Genomic DNA, 20,508 nt, shown 5'->3' with positions numbered 1-20,508 from the left:
CCTTCCCCCGGCCCCGGGCAAGGAATGCATTACCACCAGGACAGGTAAAGGCTGTCTGGAGAGAAGATCAGCCGGTAAATTCCTCTGCACGGGGGCTGGACTAGGCGTGCGGCTGCACCCCGGGCTTGAAGTGGGCAGGGACGGGGGTTGGTTAAAGGCTCAGCACCCGCAGCAGACAAATGGCTCCAGCACCCCGGCTCCTCGGGGCACGACTTTTCTCTCGGGAGGAGCCTGTACAGCACCTGGCGCAATCGGTGCCTACTAGCTGGGGCCTGGCGCGGGAGCGGAGCTAAGCCAGTGATTGACAAGGCGCGAGGACAGCGTTCCGCCGGCTGGGGCGGCCGAGCGCGAGCGGGTCCGGCGGCTCTGGAGACTCTTGCATCTGGCGCTTGCACTCGGCTGCCCCGCGAGCGCCCAGAGCCCAGCCCAGCCCCGGACCCTGCGCCTGCCGAAGAAAGGAGGTGCCGAACGTCGGGCCCTTCCTCGCTGATTGGTCCCCGCCGCCCGCTCTCTCCCCCGGCCCCGAGCGGTGGGAGGCGGCGATTGGCTGCCCCGGCCTGTCAGTCGGAAAGGCCAAGTTCCATTGCGGGCTCGGCTGCTGCTGCTGCCGCGGCGGGTGCGGGGAGCTGGCCGGCTGCTGATGGAGAAGTGATGCTGGCTACCGGCACCCGGGCGGCAGCAGCGGGACCCTCCGTGCTGCCAGCCGGGCGAAGACTGCAAAGCCGGTGGGTAAGGTGGAGTCCGGGGGCTGGAGGGGGTGGGCGCTGCCTCGCTCGCTGGAGCCGGGCACGGCTGTGGAGCTGTGACGCCTTTTGTTGGCGGGGCTGGAGCCAACGCGCTGCAGGGCAACGCGGCCGCGAAAGGGGAAAGCGCCGTGTGTGGGCAAGATGTCCAGGACCCCGGGAAGCGGCTGGCGGCCGCTGCTGGCTGCCAGCGACTTGCACAGGCAGGAGGTTGCATGGGGGCGCCAGGCGCCCGCCTCTCCCGCTCGCTCTGCCCGGTGCCCTTCAGAAAGCAGCGGGCTGGCTGGAAGCCAGAGGGGCTTGCCGAGAAGCTCGCCCGAGAGCCCAAGTCCGCGGCGCCTCTAGAAATAGCCATACAAAAGCCTAGCCCAGGGACCTCTATAGCCAGCGTTCAGATGGAAAGTGGTAGCGTGGCTCCTGCAAGGGAAGGCAAAATCACCCCTAGAGGGACGTTCCTGGCACCGCTAGTGCCGGAGAGGCGGCGAGATTTGCCATAAAGTGAGCAAACAGAGGGCTGTCAGTGGGGGAAAAATGGCCGGGGAGGGGGGACTGTTTAGTGTATTTTATCTTGTAGATATGAAGCCCTAACTGCTGCCGGTACGCGCTAAGCTGCCCCCTCCCCCGCCCCTATACTTTCCTTGCTGCTGTGCTGCTTCACATGGCTTTGGAGGTGATGAATTGACCACATCCAACTCATTCACTTCTCCTGAAGCAGCTCCAGGCACAGTGGAAATTTCGGGGTTTGGTTCAGTGTTCAGGTTTTTGTTTTTGTTTTAAATGACAAATACAATTAAATGTGTTGCAAAGGGATAAGAAAGGACTTTGCTTTTGTGTCGAGGCAGTTTAGAAGCCCCAAGACTTTACAGTGTATCAGCTCTTTCAGCAGAATGTGCAATCATTTGCCAGCCTCCACTCTTGACTTCCCAAATGTTTTCTATGAGAGCTATCACTTCATGGAAAAAAATGATGCAGGGGTACTTCCACCAAAGCCAGACTGGCAATTAATGCAATAGTTGTAACCTTCTGTTTCTGTAACTAACCCAACAGGGGACTGGATTTTATTTTCCGTAGAAAGATCTGAAATTAGTTTGCTTTTTATTATACGCTACAGATGGCTGTTGCTGGTTGGCTGAGTTTGAATAATTTTCCCTCAATAAAAATGACCCGAGAAGACATTTTTAGTATTAACTTTAAAAATTGTTTTATTAGTTGTTACTGTTATTTTAAAATGGTAGTTGTAAGTAAGAAAAAGGGAAAGTATAAACACTGCTCCATGTTGTCAGACTATGGATAAAAAAAAAAGGTAGTGCTTGAAAGGTGTGTTTAGACAAGCATTCACCAAGGACCTCTTTAGAGAACAGTAAATTACTGGACTAGACCTTGGTAGTGGAGTGCCTTATTACAAATAAGATGACCATGACCTGATGACAGCCATTAAATCAGTTTTTAAATTAAATATTATGTAAAAAATAAATCAGACTGTTTGAATGGAAAATTCACAAGTTCATAAAAAACCTCTAATATAGCAAACAGGAGGGAGAAATAAAGCCAGTGGCTGTTAAGACATCTAAAGAATTCCAAAGACTAAATCCCATTTTTTCTGCCCACAATTTTCTTTTCATTGCTCTTTAACATGAATTATTCCCAGTATATAAAATCAAATATTTCTCTTTAGTATTTTAAACCAGTGTTGAATATTCTTAATTTATTAAAATATTCTTCAACTTGCTTTTAAAAGTCCCTTGATTAATTTTAATCTTAATTATAATTAAATCCTGATTGCATAATATTTTAAATAATTATTGGTACACTACAATATTTTGTTATGATGGGTTTGATCCTGTGCATGTGAATTTTCTCATTAATGTCAATGAGAGTCTTATCAAGCAAGATTGGATCCAAATCTCATGTCTGATATAACTGAAAAGGCTATTATACCTGATTTATTACCATCCAAAAGGAAAATTACTTCGAATAATATTTATTATTTTATCTGAAGATCCCCTAGCCATAATCCTGACTGTTTAAAAACGTTAAGAAGTTGTATGTTCTAATGTATATGTGATGTGCAAAAAAACAAATTCCAAGTTTTATGATTCTTTTCTAGCTGTGAAAACACCCACAATAATACTGAATAAATATGGTGGTCTAAAACTTGCAAAGTAATCTAATAAATTAGCAAAAGTACTAAAATTTGACACCACACATTACAAACATTAAAAAAAAAAAACAACCTACAAAATGATAGCAGAATGGACAATGACTGTAAACCAAATCATCACAAATTATTAATATTTCTGCTCGCTCTGGAAAGATGACTCCAGTGTTCTAGTTGGACAGTAAACATTAAGTGTAAATTCTGTACCTCAGACCTTTTATGATTAATGAAATACTGTATTCTTCTTCCCACTGCTTATTTAGGAGATAACTATGCTTATTTACAGATCATAAAATGCATTCAAATTCAGTTGCCCTGCTGGCATGTAAATTGTCAATGGATTTTACAAGTTGAAAAACTGGTATGAAGAGATGACTACAAAAATATCAGTTTACTTGACACAGTCAAATTATTTAAAATATTTGTGGTTAATTTAGGAAAGACAAAATAGTAGTAGCAGCAGTTAGGTACAGTACAGATAATCATGATACATGTTTTCCCAGTCCCACTCAGTTATGCTAATCTGCCTCATACCTCACCCAGACTACCTGTGCTTGTTCCTTGATGATCCTAAAATTTCTAGAGTTTTTGAGATACAGGCAAGCACTATTTTTGACAAGGGATTAAGTGACTGCAATCCAGCTAATTTTTCTTGTGACCTAAACCAGATGTTAATCTAGATATCCAAGTTGTGAAAGAATAGTCTATTAATGGACTGAATTCTGTTCTACCAACACTTAATTATTTGAAGAGTCTCATTTATTTCAGTGAAATTATTCACACAAGTAAATATTTACAGCATAAGGTTCTAATTTAGTACACAATCTAAATGTATTTAACTGGATCATTGTTGTTATGAAACATTTTACAAAAATTGCAACATTTTAATTCAGCTATATTGCTGTGGAAATGCACCAGATCTAGTATCCATAATATATAAACAAGAAAAACTAGAAAGTGGATTTTGTTTTAATAAAAAGCTCAGTCAACCATTAGAAATTATCATGATGAACAATTATACGCTTTTTTCCAACAACACTTTTTCCCTTAATTATGGACCTATTAATCTTCAGATTTTTCGGGAGCTATATCTGAAAGATATCGAAGTTTTTAAAAAATTAGATTAGGTTTCTTGTTTAGTTTTTTTTATTTATAAAATAAGCTAAATAAGTCTGTCCTGTCCCAACACATTTGTAAGTCTGATCAACTGTAGTCCTATCAAAATAGTACTAATTTCTTGATTTGCCTTGCCTGTATTTACATTAGTAATATTTGCAGGGAAGTATTAATAAATAAATAAATAATATAAAGAGGAGCTATAGAAAGATTAATCATCTTAGCACATTGCAAGCTGTCCCCCATTTAATTGCCAAAACAAACATGAAAGGCAAAGTACTAAAATACTGGTGATGTAATTTGCCACGTGTGGTAATAAAATGACTTATTTTGATGCATAATGGAAAGACAAATTTCATTCTGTTTGGAAATGAGAAATTTCTATATACTGTACATTAACTTAAAAATAAAAAGTGTAAGAATATTATAAAAAGAACTAATGAATTTTAAATTTTTTATGTAGCGCCTTTCTTCAGCCGTATTAAATTGTGCAAACTGTGTCTTTTGAAAAAGCTAATTCCATTTTTGAATTTCAGTGGAAACGATGACTAGTATCATCTCCAGCAAATGCAGTGTTTGTGATTTCTGGTTCATGGAAACTCTGCAGAACTCCCTGAATACACAGAAGTGTTAAATACACCTAATATGATTTTTTAGCTTCCCCACTTACTCGTACATCAACTCATTCCAGATTTTTCCAAAGTGTCATGAGGTACTGATGGGTACATAATGCTGCTTTAGGCTGTATGGATGGATGTCTAAAACAGCTCATCTCCAAGGTGCAAATGCTGCATGGAAGCTGATTCACCTCTCATTGACTTCAGACGAAGTCTGATAAGGCCTCATAACACATTTATCGTTGACAGTGAAGATTGCTTTTAAGCAGAGATTACAGATTCAGGACCATAACTTGAGGAGAAATTCATTTTCCAACAGATGAAGAGGGGCCAAGGCTGGCAAGTTCTTCTCTGACTGTCTATGTGTAGCATGGGTTGCAAGAGATTAGACAAGGTAGTCAAGTATCAGAGGAGTAGCCGTGTTAGTCTGGATCTGTAACAGCAACGAAGGGTCCTGTGGCACCTTATAGACTAATAGAAAAATTTTGATCATGAGCTTTCGTGAGCACAGACTCACTTCATCAGATGCTGGTCCAGCATCTGGTCCAGCATCTGATGAAGTGAGTCTGTGCTCACGAAAGCTCATGCTCAAAACTTTTCTGTTAGTCTATAAGGTGCCACAGGACCCTTTGTTGCTAGACAAGGTAGGTGTGCTAATATCTTTTATTGGACCTACTTGGGCTGGTGAAAGTAACAAACCTTTGAGCTTGCACAGAGCTCTTCTTCAGATCTGGGGAATATACTCAGTGCCATAGCTAAATATGAAGTTGAAACATGATTGTTTATCATAAATATGTAACATGTATTTCAGGGGACTATTCAAGGTGAAGTGGCTCATTAACACCTCTGAAGTCATGGAGGTGTGGGGAAGAAATTCTGGGGAATGCAGCTTGGGAGGTTGTTAATGGGATTGGTTGTAATGTGCTGTAAGTGCAGCGTCTCTGTTCAGTCCATGATTTTTAGTGTCTAGCAAAGTTAAGAACTGAAGCTCCATGATTGCCCTTTGGAAGTGTTGTGTGGTTTCCTTAGAGAAATGGGGACGGATAGGTCAGAAACAGAGCAATCATTTTGTGAAAAGTGTTCACCCACAGGTGAAAAGGTGTTTTAGTCTTTTCTAATTTTCTGTTTTCAGTTCAGTCAGGTGTGTTGTCATTGTTTGGTTTCACCCACATAGTTGTTATGGGTGTATTTAGTGCGCTGGGTAAGGTACACCAAGTGTTGGGATCAGCACGTGCAGGGCCTATGGAAGTGGCAAGGTGTGGTGCGGCGAGGGTTGATCATTGTAGCAGTGGAGATATGGCTGCAGGTTTTGCATCTGTTGTTCTGGCAGGTCTGGTGCCGCTTTGCATTAGTGTGTCCTAGTCTCTGGGGAGCTTGCTTCTGATGGTGAGCTTGGAGAAGGAGGGCTGTTGCTTGAAGGCCAGAAGAGGGGGCTCAGGGAAGATTTCTTTCAGGATGGAATCCCCATTGACCATGGATTATAGTTGGTTAATGATACCTGACATGACTTTCAGTATTGCAGGGGTGGGGAACCTGCAGCCTGTGAGCTGGATCTGGCCTGTGAGGCTCAGGGCTCCATCCCTCACATCAGGGCTGGACCCCTGAGCCTCAAAGGCCAGAACAAAGGACTCTTGAGTCAGGACCCAGCCTGCAGACTCTGCCTTGCCAGGGAAGGAAGTGGCTGTGTGCACTTCCATTCTCCCTTACCTATGGCTGTGGGAACAGAGGTGCAGGGAACCACTCACTTGGAGACTTTTCACCTGCTGCCCCTATTGTCTAGAATTGTGGGCAATGGGAGCAGTGGGGTGTCATCCATGCTCTTGGGGAACATCTCCCATCCTCCTCACATACACCCCATCCTGCCCAGACCCCCTACACCCAACCTTCTGCCCAGACCCCACATTCCTATCCTGCTTCTGCACCTAACCTCCCACCCAGATGCCACATCCCTATCCCACTTCTGCACTTCCCTTAGTGCCCAGCCCCCCAGATCCTGCACCCAGTCGCCCTCCTGCCCAGACCCCACACTCCCACCCCCAGCCCACTCCTGCACCCTTCTTCTTGGGCAGATGCCGCCCCTGCCCCCAGTGTTCCCTGTAAGCTGAGTACTTGGGCAGTTGCCAGGAGAGAGTCAGATGCTACCCAGCTGATTAGCAGAGTACTCATAGTTCCTATAAGGGTGCACATCTGCACATGCCTTGGTGCACATAAAATTTATTCTGCCTATGGATGGAAAAAAATTAGAGGGAACATTGTCCCCCACCCCAGCCCAATCCTCTACCCTACTGTCTGTCCAGACTCTGCAACCCCAGTCTGTTCCTGCACCCTACCTCCCACCCAGACCCCTCACCCCATTCCCAGCCAACTGCTGTACTCTACCTCCTGCCTGGATACCACACACCCATCCTACTTTCTTGCAGTCCCATCTCACATATTGAACTCCTAACTTTTGGCCCCTCTCCAAAGCCTAAGGGGCAGGGGAAATTTACTAGCCTATGGCCCCAGAAATGTTAATCTAGTCTGGGGAGAAGCCCTGAAACTCAGGCCTCTCCCTCACCTCAAGTGTCTTTTTTTTTTTTCTGCTTCTCAGTTGGGGGCCACCTTAGTAAGGGATTTTTTTTGTTTTTGTTTTGGTTTTTTTTCAGTATTTTTGCTTCTTTTATGTCATCCCAGCCTGTTTTTTCTGTGGAGCAACACCCTGACCCCAAAAAAGTTTGCCTCTCCTGCAGTATAAGGTCATACGTGACAAGAAGGGATGTGAGGTCAGAGAGAGTTTTATTTCTATAGTATAGAAGATTCTCTCAGGCTGTTTGGGTGCCCCATCTCATGGTGTGATCACTTCATTGGTGGAAGGGGATCAAACCAGTAGACAAAAGGGGCACTATTGCAGTCTTCAGCTATGACAAAGTTAACGAGGCCAAGCAAAAATTCTCTGATACCACCTATTATAAAGATCTTATGGACAATGCCACACCACAGTTCACCTAAGAATTTAAACATATCATTAAATTCTTCCCCCAAACAAATCTAAGAGGAACTCTACAAATTCATTCCCCGAGAACCTATCACAGGTATCTTCTACATGGTTCCTAAAATGTACGAGAAGGGACACCTAGGCAGCCTAACTGGCTCCAGCATTCTTAGTGAATGAATATCATGGAAATCATCCTCAAACCACTCGCCACACAAAGGGCCAGCTTCCTCCAGCATGCAGCTAACTTCCTCCTCATCCTTATCAGGCTCCCCACATTCCTCCTTAAATTCCTTCTCCTTGCTTGATGTTTACAACTCCACATTAACTGCTGATAATGGGCCATTTCCACCCTGACTGAACAGACCTTGTTAGCTCTGGCCTTCCCCTTTACTGAGACCCCCTCTTTAAATCTTCCTCTGAAATCCCCGCCATGCGTCTGACAAAGAGGGTGTTTGCCCATGAAAACTTATGCTCCAAAATATCTGTTAGTCTATAAGGTGCCACAGAACTTCTTGTTGATTTCCCCACCATGACTAGAGGGGTCTTAATAGGCTACTTCATCTTCAGTGGTCCCTTGAAATGTGTGTTCACTGTTTATTACAAATAGTCTGTTCCATCTTGCATTTAGCTGTTCCGCTATGAGTATTCTTCCTAGATCTGAAGAGCTCTCTGTAGACTGGAAAGCTTGTCTCTTTCTTTAACTGAAGTTGGTCCAATAAATGATATTTCCTCACCTACCATGTCTCTCTGACTGATATTTGGTCAGCCAGGAAAAAAATTCCAAAGGGCATTGCAGCCCTTTGACTGACAGCAGTGTTCTGCAACTCAGCCAGATGGAAGAGAAGGACAGATAGGGACAGGAATGCCTGGGCTCTGAGTCTTGGGTTTGCATGTGGGACATGTTAATTCAACCTTAGGGGCTTTAAGAGTTGTGATGGACTGAACAGGCCAAGCTGCGATGATGCATTATGAATCTTATTTACAGTACTTGAGGTCTCCTGTCAGTCACCGCTAATAGCAATTATTACACTCAATGCTTACATTTCAGTTTTAACTCAAAAGCACTATTACCCTTTGTATCCGGACATAATTTCACACAACTCTGAAATATAGTTACATCTAGGAATTTAAAGTTGAAAGCATCACCCCTCAATAGTTCAGACATTTTCATTTTGGAGGAGACTCCAATTTTAAAGAAATGGATCTGACCAAATCAAACATTCATTTATATATTAATCCCTTTTGAAAAGTACCATGTACAATTGAAATAATGGGGAAATTGAGTTACGAGAATTTAATTATTCCTATGGAGTTTTGCCAGGACATTTAGGTTATCACTTCTGTCTTTGCAGAAAATGGCTGGCATTATTAAATAGCCACAAATCTTTCTTCATGGTTCTTATACCATGTTTGGATATTGGCTTAATCCAAAAAGAAGACAAGAATAGTTTCTATCAAATCACCACCATCCTTTCCACACTTAAGTTTTCCTCTAGTGGTCTTCTATCCAAGTGTCAGATTTAACAATGTTCAGCTTGTGAAATGTGACATAGTCAGAGCCTGTGGCATTTTGAATGCTGATGACATGCAGGAGTTTGCCTCTCTCTGAGCTGTTCTGCAACTCCTTCAGGGAAGGGCTGTTGTTTTATTTCTTTAGTCCTTCTGCAGGTGGCCACATTTTCAGCTGGATAGCTAGCCCTGCTGAGGAACATCTGTGGTTTTGCGAGGGTTGTGCCAGCCAGAAGGCTGCAAATATTTTCTGCTAAATCAGGCCCTGAATTTGTTAAAGGATACTCTTACTAATCTATGGTTTAGAGTTGGATCTTTCATATTATAAGAAAAGTAGAGTAAATTATAGTTTTTACATTCAATTTTGATATTTTTATGGCAGGAGACTTAAGCCGGGATGTACATCAAGGAGCATGTCACATTCCAAGGTACAATCCAGTCCTTATGGGTAGCTCAGGAAGGTGTATGAATGAATAATTTAGAGCTATCTTGACCCTTCCCAGGATCAAGTCTGTTCAGTGGTGGAAAGAATGGGAAACTTTACAAGATGCCCCTCCCAGTGTTTCACCCACAAAATTGCTCTGGGGGAATGGGTGCAATGGGGTAACGAGTTTTGCCCTCTTAGTAACTACAGTTAAAGTTACACTTAATCAAACATTTAAAAGTATGGAAATGTACAATTATGATCACATGCATAACCTCAATGGTGTCCACACTACTCAATAAACAATCTCAGTCCCAAACAACCTAATTAATCATTCTCCATTCACATTTTACATTTAATATCCACACTAAAGGAATGGACAGTTTCCTTCCCTCATTTTCAGCAGAGGTCTGTGTATCATACATAGCCATTCTAAGATAACAGCACAATTTTAGTAGTTTCTCCTCCAGGAGAAGTATACATATTTATGATGAAGGTATACAAACAACGTGCCACATAGATGTAAATCACCTAGGCTATGTCTATATAGCAGCATTGTTTTGAAATAATCCATTCTAGAATAGCTATTCCAAAATAGCTTATTTCAAAGTAACACAGCTACACACAAGAATGCATCTCGAAATAGCACCTATCTATTTCAAAATATCATGTCCGGACACATAGTGTCTATCGTGAAATACTGACATTGGTTGCCATTATGACTAATTTTGAAATAGCACTATTCCATGTTTTAACAGCACCTATTTTGAAATAGTTGTTTCAAAATAGGCATTATCCCTCCTGCAATGAGTTTTATAAAATTCAAAATAACACCCCCACTATTTCAAGTTTATTTCAAAATAGCGTGTGCATAGTGTAGATGCTTGCAAAGTTATTTCAAAATAATGGTTGTTACCTTTAAATAACTTTGCTGTTTGGCCCTAGCCCTAGAAAATAGTCCATATCCATGTAGAAAAATATGAAGCATTTTTACAGAAACTTATTTTTCTTCTCAGTTAAGTCAGATTTTTGGTCATCTGGGCACCTAATATAGGTATAATTAATAGGGCTCCTAATTTGTCATGGAACTTTTTTTAAAATAAAAAATCATGGAGTGGTTACGGTAAATGTAAGAAAAGTCACAAGTTTATGGGGAATTTGGTATGTAAGGTCTCCAGGGAGCTATTTAAATTGGGCATCCTCCACCGGGCCAAACTTGCATGACATTGCAAGTCCTGATACATGTCAGGTTACAGTGCTGAGAACAGGACTATGGAACCAAAGAAAAGTCATAAACCAACAGAAAAATAACTATGTCCATGACCATTTTACCACTGTGATGAACCCTCAGCCCTAATAATTGCATAGTACAAGAACATAAATATACTGAACTTTTTAGTTTTATTTGATTATGCTTTGGAAAATCAGATTCATCTCAAAAAAAGATAATGAAAGAAATATGTTGAAATCTCACAGACCTTTTTTTTGGTGGTAGCAAAACACGTCAGTTCTACCTGAAAATGTTTGACAGCAGCCTTTGAGTATTATTGATGTCTGTTATTAACCCCCAGATAGCGCTTTTCATCTGGAATGTACACTTTAGATGGCTCTAAAGTGCCAGTTACATGCTGTTGGGAATTGGCTACTGAACTGACTCAATGACAAACCAAGAAGCAGAGTGACAGAGGGTTAAAGGCTAGCTGCAAGATTCAGACTCAAGTACATGACAAGTGAGCCTCTTAAGGAGATGTTGACTGAAATAATGTGGCTCAGGTTCAAATCAACATCCGTCATTAAAGCTTTGGGGTTCTACATTCAGACACCTGGGAAAGAATACACTATAGTAACTTAGATCCCTCCCCAGCTAGTATCCAGCCATTGGAAATATGTGCTGTGAGAAGTTGCAGATGGGTACATACCACTGTAGGGAGTCTTGTCTTACCATCCCTCTGTATACTTATCAAATATCTTGAAGTTAGGTAGGTGGGGGAGGGGCGGGGAGCAAGAGAGAGAGAGAGTAGAACACCAGAGAACTGGTGAGCGTGGTCCTGGGAGGAGCATGAGAAAGAGCTTCTTTAGAGTGTGGCACTGTCTAGAAGACAGGTTTGGAAACTGTGAACAAAGAAATTATTTCCTGTTATTGGTTCCTGCAGTGTTCAGTGAAACATTATGTCTAAATAAACAGAACTTCAGCAAAGAAATTCTTGACTCTATCGTCAATTTCTCATAAATATTGCCTAACTGATGCAAACAAGGAGCAATGATATGTAGGCTGCACATAATTTTGTAAAAAACATAGTATATTGTAGTAATAAATTCATAGTGTACTAAGACTTCAGTGGTTAGTTCTGTATCTTCAGTAAGCCCTTTGGAACTTAGAACTCAGATAGTTGTACTCCAACAGCTTTCCACTTGAGCTAAAAGGAAATGTTTCTTAGCTGTTAGCAGTAAAATGCTTGTGAAACATCCCTCAGCAGTTCTGAGTCTACTTAGTAGAAAGCAGTGATGCATATACTAGGGATGTAAAATCCCGTAAAATTAGTTAAGTAGTTAAATGCTGCAGATGGAGCTGCTCAGGACAGGCTGGATGCCTCGCCTTCCCATGGTGGGTGGGGGAGCTGCTCTAGCCCTTACTGGTTAACCAGTTGACTTTACTGGTTAACCAGTAGATCCCTAGTATATACACATTAGCCAATTAATATAGGTTTATATGTATTACAGCAGTGATTTTCAGCCTGTGATCCATAGTCACATGGAGGTCCTCAGACTATGCTTATGATTTCCAAACGGGTGTGCACCGCCATTTGAAATTTTTTGAGTCCACAAATGAAAAAAGGTTGAAAACCACTTTATTACAGCATTTATTTAAAATTCTTGAAATCCTGAACCTATGTTACACAAGCTTTTGGTAGTCTAATTTAAACTGCCTGTCTTTTAAAACAAAGAAGGCCTACTGAGAAATGTGTTTTATACACGAGAGTAGAGAACAATTCTTTCTGATTGCTCTTTTTTTTCCTTAATTCAGGGAAGCCTACAAGAATGTTACTTCATTAAATATTCATGGTTTTGGAATTTAGCCATTTCACAAGTTTCTTTTTTGGGGAATGGTTTTTGTGTAAATCAGATTGTGTATGTAATATGTGTAGTCCAAACACAGTCACTTGAATGTTAGAGTCTGCTATTATTTGGAAAAAAAGCTTTCCTATCTTTTCTAAAGTTGGTCTCTATTTTGTGCTTGATTTCTCAACCAAGTTCCTTCAGACTTTTGTTTGACCATGCATAGTTTGACTATTAGATTGCCTTGTCGTTAGAGCTCTGACATCAGCAAATGGGTCAAGCCACATTTGAATGAGTCTTGCGCACTCTGTATTATCTGCCAGGGAACTGAAGACTTTCAGTCCCGTTTGAAGGCTTTTGGGTGTTTAATGCTTTGACTGCATGCTGCCTTTCAGTTTGGAACTATTTTAGAGTCCCATCTACCTTGCATGGGAAATGCATTACCTACAGCTATTTTAAGCAATGTCTTTCCCAGTTGGATGCCAATATAGAATCTTCAGTAAACCCTTTGATATTCAGCAGCCCCAGGAGCAGGAGGCTACCAATATGCCAGATATGGGGGAGGTTCCAATATGCTCTGAGTGGGGGCGTGGTACGGCAGGGGGAGCCACTCTGGATGGGGCGCAGCGCTGCATGAGGAGCTGCTCTGGGTAGGACGTGGCGCCGCATGGGGAGCCACTCTGCGTGGCTCACGCATGGTCGTGCCGCGTGGGAGAGTAGCTCTGGGCAGTGCACGTCACACAGGGAGCCGCTCTGGGGGGCTCATGTGTGGCTGCGACATGTGGGGAGCTGCTGGCCGTGCACACACAGGATGGAATGCTGGTTAATAGAGAAGTTCAGTTGTTTGAATGCTAGTTCAAGGAGAATTTACTGTACAGTTTCTCAAGCTCAAGGAGACCAGCCCCCAACTGCACGGCAAACAATTTTATGTGTTGTGTTTTAGAATCAGTATATATTTCTATTTTAGCTCTGCTGTCCAAAGTGTTTAAAAATATATGTTCCACATATTCAGGCTCAAGCAAATCTTCTATTTCTTGTCTGCTCAGTGTGAGAGGGGTAAACTACATTATAAAATATGTATGTACTTATACAGAGAACTAGATTAGGACACGATTTTTAATCACAGATTTAATAATTTGACTAGTCATACTTGCTGAAAAAGTGGTGTAAATTATTTTAGCATTAACAGCTTCAAAAAGGATTAAGAATGCTTCAGGTACCTCATTAAAGTGCATTTGTAGACAGGGCCATAAGATTCTATTAATATATAACATGATTCCTCAAGTGCTAACAAAAAGTTATGATACTTTACGTTGGTAGTCAATGGTACTACTTCTGTACTATGCCTGGCAGTACGCGTTTGAAGGATCAGGACTATCAAACCACTACAGATCTTTGGCCCTGTCAAATTACATTTGTAATTTCTTTTTGGAAAGATCTGTCTTTGCTAATCATTCTAGCTAACTTTGTTTCTACGTTAAGATCACCTGTGAAGCAGCTTCAGGCATCACCTCAGGGAAGACTGATCTATTGACATAATGGCTAAGATTCTTGGTGCCAGTCTAACCCATTTTGCCACTTAAACATGGCAAAGGGGCGAGAAAAGCAGGCACATCTAGCTGGCTGAGAATTCACTGAACCTCAGAGGGCTGTCAGCTGGAGATAAGCTGGCACCTAACGGCCACCAGCTCTTTGGCCTCACCAGGGAGGAGGGCAGGTCAGAGGGTGGACATGGCTGAAGTATGCTGTGCCCTCACTTTGTTATTACCATCTTAAAGACTATCGCCAGCTGACGTAACTCACAGCTATGCTGGTGCCTGATGCTCTACAGTATCAGGGAGCTATAACCGGCTTTCTAAGAGCCTGCCTCTGTTGCGCTGAATGGCAATTCCATGCACAGATTTCTCAGCCAGTATCTTCCTAGAGGCTATGGAAATGCTGATCATTACTTTAGCCCCAGTTCTTTCTGGATTCAAAAGCCTATGAAATGCACATTATGCAGGTATTTATATTGTTCTAGTAAGTGCAGGGGCATTCACAGGAATTAAAATTACAATGGTTAGAGGGGCACTGTCTGTGCCTCTGTGGCCAGAAGAGCTGTTTCTCCCTTCCCACCTCCCCAGGACCTGCAGCATTAGCTTTCCCCCAGCAGCCAGAGCAGCTAGATTTCCTCTCCTATGTCCGCATGGCCGGGGGAATCTCATCTTGGCCTGGACCAGAGGAGTTTGCGCTGTGCATCCAGGCCTGGAGGAGTTCTTGGTCCCTCTGCTTGGGGCGTGAGCCCATGCTTGCCCCCTTCTCCACCCTCCCCCCGCAAGCCCCTGGGAGATGTTATTTTTAAGTGCCTGTGATTCATGACTGTACAGTGCAATGGTGAATCATTCAGGAAGCTCTCATTTCAATAACATTTGCTTTTTCTTAACCTTATCGATGGCAACAGAGTCTGGTAGGAAAAAAAAATCAGATTTAGAGTAAGAGTGTTTGGCTTAGATGTTTTCTCTTATTTGACAGCAAATAAACATAAGGCACAAGAAACTTTGGTGACAGTGTTACCATTAATGCTCATGTATGTATGTATGTATATTTTTTCTATATATTTTAAAGTGTGTTTGTCTGTCAGGTGTACTTTTGTTCAAGAACTCCTCCTAAGCCGTCAGAGCTATGACCACGAAATTTGGTATAGAGCTTCTTCTTACCTCACTTAAACCAAGGGCAGGGTTTGGTTGTGCCTGGAAAGTGGGAAATGGCTGAAATCCCAGGATTTCCCAGAACATGGAAAGGGTGGGGCACTGACAGGAGAGACAACATACTTCACCACTCGGGACAGTGAGCACCGGGAGCAGATACTGCACAGTGACTACTGGTGGGGGTGGGGGTGGCAGCTGCAGCAGGAAAGCAGTGGCCACATGGAGGCAGGGCTCTCCATGCTGTCAGGAGAGAGAAACACTCCTTTACCCCACACCTGGTGCTTGGCTACAGTACCATGAAGGGGGAGCCCAGCTGTCCCCTACCACTCCTCCACACAGTTAGCCTCCCCCTGAGGTGCTGTGGACATGAACCCTGGCCTTGCACCCCCAAACTCTTGCTGGGGCTGGGTAAACCACCCCATCCCAGGTCAGATCCCCCTGGCTGCTCTCCCTGGGGCAGAGAAAAATGCCACATCCATCCCCAGCTCCAGGCCGGTCCCACGCTCTGGTGCTGGGCCAGGGAAAAGGCTGCAGCCCTGACTCCAGCCCCCTACACCCCCACCCACTGCTGCTGAGCCAGGGCTGTGGAAAACAGACATAGGCCTGGCTCCAACACCGCCTCCCCTCCCCTACTGTCCCTGAGCTGAGGAAAAAAGCTGGGGCTGGGGCCATGACCACAGCATTTTTCCCCAGCCCAGCAAGAGTGGTGGAGGAGTGGGAGGCAGGGGTGGGGGAGAAACTAAACAAACCTTATGTCACTTAAATACCCAAGCAATGCCAGGTTGATATGCTAGTGAAGTAAGAATTCCTAAATGTATTACACATTTAGTCTACTTCCCGCTCCTAAGTGGCAGATGCTATTGCACATGGAATATTAGAATGTATGGTATGCGATCACACGTTAACTGTCTAGAAAGACGAAGATTTTAACCTCTGATCTGGTCTTTCATATGAAATTACCAAAAAAAAAATGACAATATGAACACAGTGATATTTGTGAGATATACAATCTTGATGCGTAAACTCAATGCTTTAACTGAAGACTTCCAACTAGACAGTAAATTTTTCTACTGGAAAAACATCAGCTAAGATGCTTTCCAGTGAAATGCAGTGATATGTGTAAACAAATAGATTTTTCCAATTGTATAACTAAGGAATATAAAAATATATGCTAACAAAATCATTTGCTAAATAAACGTATGAGGTGTAGTATGTTAAAAGTTACACTGATGTTATGGAAAAAGCAGTTAAATTACTTTCAGTATGGATAGTGCAATGAAAATCTGGTGTAATTGTGATAGAGGATATTAAAAGCCACTGTTATCTGTATTTGAAGATGTATTGTTTTGTGATAATGAAATATTGTAACAACTTCAGTGGCCTCCAGAGAAGAATGTCTGCAATAGCTCTTTGGAGTTGCTCTTCAGAATGTCACTAGCTGTTATGTTACATAAATAAGTTTTACACAATAAACATTTAGAGTAAGTAGAACCATAAGCATTAAGTGGCCATGTTCAAAATTAACCAACATATATATATATACACATATATATGGCTCTTCATTTTCATTTTTTATTGTTTTTATTTCTTTGGAATTTTCAAATGAAAATGTAAATTGTGGGTAAAAATTGGTTAGAACTGGCAATGAAGAGTGGTGGGCTGGAATGGGTTTTCAGCACTCCCAGTGTCTGGGGGAGATATACTCACAGTATAGTGCCAGGATGATTTCGACTGCCAGGACCCCGGTGGCTACCCTCACTTACTGCACAGAGGCAGTGGACAGGGCTGCGCTGAAGAGCCAGGATCATGCAGGTCTGTGTTTGGCAGAGGGTGGTTTCAGCTGCCAGAAGCCTGCTCCCTGCCCGTCTCACTTACCTAGGCACAGAACCCTATCCACTTCTCTCCCAGACAAAGCCCTTTCTCAAGTAGGCTGTTCAGCATTGGAGGTGGGTGGTTGTTAGGTGGAGAATCTGTCAGGGGGCCAGTATCCACAGTGAGCCTTTGGTGAGGACACAGGGCACAGACCCCCATCTGCTTCCCCTGTGGGACAGAGTTTATAGAGAAGTGGACAGGGCCATGATGAAGGTCCACAGTCAGGAGGATGGTCTCTGGTATAGGGACCAATACTTATGGGCTATGGGCCTTCTGCTCCCTTGCTCAGTGTGGTTCATTTCCTTCCCATGTGAAACATTTTGTGGGGCCTAAAAAAGCCAAAATTCAAGCAAAAGTGGGTAAAACCAATAGTTTTTTTCAAAATTCAAGGATATTTTGGATAAAGTTGGTAAATATCAAAAACAAAGGGCCCTTCAAATATATAAAAATAAGTTAAAATAAAAATCTGCAACACTGTTCAATATTGAGGAGAATAGAATTACAAGGTCTTGATTTCTCAATAGATTACTGATTATGGGCCTGATCCGAGACCCACTGAATTCAATGGAAATACTCCCTGGAACTTCAACTCAGTCTGGATCTGGACTTAAGATCTTAATTCCACTTCCTTTGAAGTCAAAAAGCAAAACATTCTACTGACTTCAAGGAAGCAGGATCTGGTCTTTAATTCTTAAAGGCTACGTCCACACTACAGTGATCCATCAACAGAAGTTACTGCCAGAAGAGATATTCCAGGAAAACTTCTGTCACGAGATCACATCCACACACAAAAGCGGATCTAAGAAGCAATCTGCTCCGTTGACAGAGAGTGGCCAGACTGCCCTGCCGCTCTCTCCACAGAATGGCAAACCTGAAGCTCAGCAAACAGGGCTGCCTGTTGATGGAGGGCCCCTGGAGTGTCTACGTGCCTTTTTTGTCATCAGAAACTGTCAACAAAGAAGTTATTCCTCATCGCGAAAGGCAGAACGCTGTTGGTGGAAGTGCTGAGTTTTTTGTCACCAGACTGTTGACAAAATGCATTGTGTGTAGACACTCCACAAGTTTTGTCGACAAAACCCCAGCTTTGTCTACAAAACTCTCTAGTGTAGTTGTAGCCAAATAGTTAATACTATTTTCTTTTATATATTCATCAGTTTTGTTCCTTTCAGAGCCTAGCAACAATTTTGTAGTTCATCATCATCGTCAACAACAAGGGGCCCAGTGCCCATTTGTGTTTGATGCCTCCCCCCCCTATTTCCTTCTATCTTTTCCTGTCCAGTACAGAGTGGCTTAGTTTCTGTAGACTAGCTCTGCATCAACCTACTATATCATCTACCCATTCTCTGTGGGTTCTGCCTCTCCTATTCAAGCCGTCTATTAGGCCGAATACCAGGGTCTTGATTTTTCATTCTTCATTCATTCTGCAGATATGCCTGAAAAGCTGTAACTTCCATTCTATAACCTTCTGCAGTAGATTCTCTTTTATCTGTGTCTTCCTACATAATCCCTCATTGGTGATCTTCTGCATCCATCCTAGTCTCAGGATCGTTCTATAAAAAGTCTTCTCGAATGCCAATATTATTCTCTTTGAATCTTTCGTTATCGCCCATGTCTCACATCCACACAACATGCTGCTGAATGCACACATTTTCAAGACCTTCAGCTTTCCTCCTAAACTTATCACTTTGTTTTTTCCATATCTTATCCATTGTTTTCAAATTTGCTCTTGCTTTCGCTAGTCTAGTCGCCATTTCCTTCTTACAGTCTAGATCATATGTTATGTTGCTTCCTAGATATGTGAACTTGTCTATGTTCTCTAGTTCGATCCTGTCAAGACTGATCTTCCTCCCTATTTCTTTATCTCCACATGCCATTGTTTTTGTTCCATTGATGTTCACAATCAGTCCATACCACTTCCCTTCCTTGGTTAGCACCTGCACTGTTCTTGCTAGCTTCTCTTCATCTTCTTCAATGATAACTATATCATCTGTGAACCTCAAGTTGTTGATTCTCATTCCATGCATAGATATCCCTTCTACTTCTTCCTTGCTTTCGTCCATCACTCACTCTAGGTGCATGGTGAAGGTGCTCTGCAATATCGGATCTCCTTGCGTCATACCTCTGCTCGTTCTAAACCTACTTCCCAGCTCTCCACATGTTCTCACTGCTACCTCTGTATTCTCACTGATATCCTTCAGTAACCATATCAGTCTGCTATCCACTCCATACATCTCTAGCAGTGCCCAAGTCACTTCTGATGTATACTGTCAAATACCTTCCGAAAGTCGATGAGACAATTGTAGATGTTCTTGTTCTTTGGTAGAGCTTTCTCTGCTATCAGTCTTAGCACCAATATCTGCTGTATGGTACTTTTGTCTTTCCTGAATCCTGCTTGCTTGTCCATTAGATGTTCTTCTATCTGCGATCTCAGTCTCTCCATCAGTATCATCAGCAGCACCTTGCCTAGATGATTTGTTAGGGCCATCATTCTGTAGTTCTTGCTCTCCACTGCACTTTCTTTCTTGTGTACTGTCACTAGTATGGATCTTGTCCATTCCTTAGATGCCTTCCCTTCTTTCCATGCTATATTACATAGTCAGTGTATTTTCTGAATCATGCTTTCTCTGTCGTATTTGATCATCTCTCCTCTGATCTTATTTCCAGGGCTTTTGGTGTTCTTTAGACATTTCACTGCTCTTTCTACTTTACCCTTCGAAATATTGCTCTTGCTCTCAAAGCTTGGCCGAGATCCCACTTTCAATTCTTTGATCAGTCTCTCACTCGGGTCCAACTGTGCTTTGTTCAGATCAGTGCAATATCTCATCCATCACTGCGCAACCTTCTCCTTGTTCATGAGCACTTCATTGTTTCCGTCTTTGATCTCCATCTGCTTTGGCTGCCACTTCTTATTAATATTCCTGATCATCTTATACGCTTCCCTAGTCTTAACGCTCACCATAATACCTCTCTGTGGCCGTGTCTACACGAGCCCCAAACTTCGAAATGGCCACGCAAATGGCCATTTCGAAGTTTACTAATGAAGCGCTGAAATGCATATTCAGCGCTTCATTAGCATGCGGGCGGCAGCCGCACTTTAAAATTGACGTGGCTCGCCGCCGCGCGTCTCGCCCAGACGGGGTTCCTTTTTGAAAGGACCCCGCCTACTTCGAAGTCCCCTTATTCCCATGAGCTCATGGGAATAAGGGGACTTCGAAGTAGGTGGTGTCCTTTCGAAAAGGAACCCCGTCTGGACGAGACGCGCGGCGGCGAGGCGCGTCAATTTCGAAGTGCTGCGGCCGCCCGCGTGCTAATGAAGCGCTGAATATGCATTTCAGCGCTTCATTAGTAAAC

At 42.9% G+C, this 20,508-nt stretch overlaps 1 protein-coding gene across 6 annotated transcripts in view; it reads left to right on the top strand.

Moving 5' to 3' along the window:
* The first annotated feature begins 603 nt into the window (after nucleotides 1–603).
* The window catches only part of B3GALT1 (beta-1,3-galactosyltransferase 1), a 325,957-nt gene continuing 306,052 nt past the window's right edge, over nucleotides 604–20,508 (top strand). For all 6 annotated transcript variants that reach the window (XR_012646458.1, XR_012646456.1, XR_012646457.1 and 3 more), the window contains exon 1: nucleotides 604–725. The gene's annotated coding sequence lies outside the window, so the exon portion shown is untranslated. The remainder of the gene's footprint in view (nucleotides 726–20,508) is intronic.

Source organism: Carettochelys insculpta, chromosome 8 (genome assembly GCF_033958435.1).
Source record: "Carettochelys insculpta isolate YL-2023 chromosome 8, ASM3395843v1, whole genome shotgun sequence".
NCBI classification, from domain to species: domain Eukaryota; kingdom Metazoa; phylum Chordata; order Testudines; family Carettochelyidae; genus Carettochelys; species Carettochelys insculpta.
Note: the sequence above shows the minus strand (reverse complement) of the source record. Positions and strands in the feature narration are given on the sequence as shown.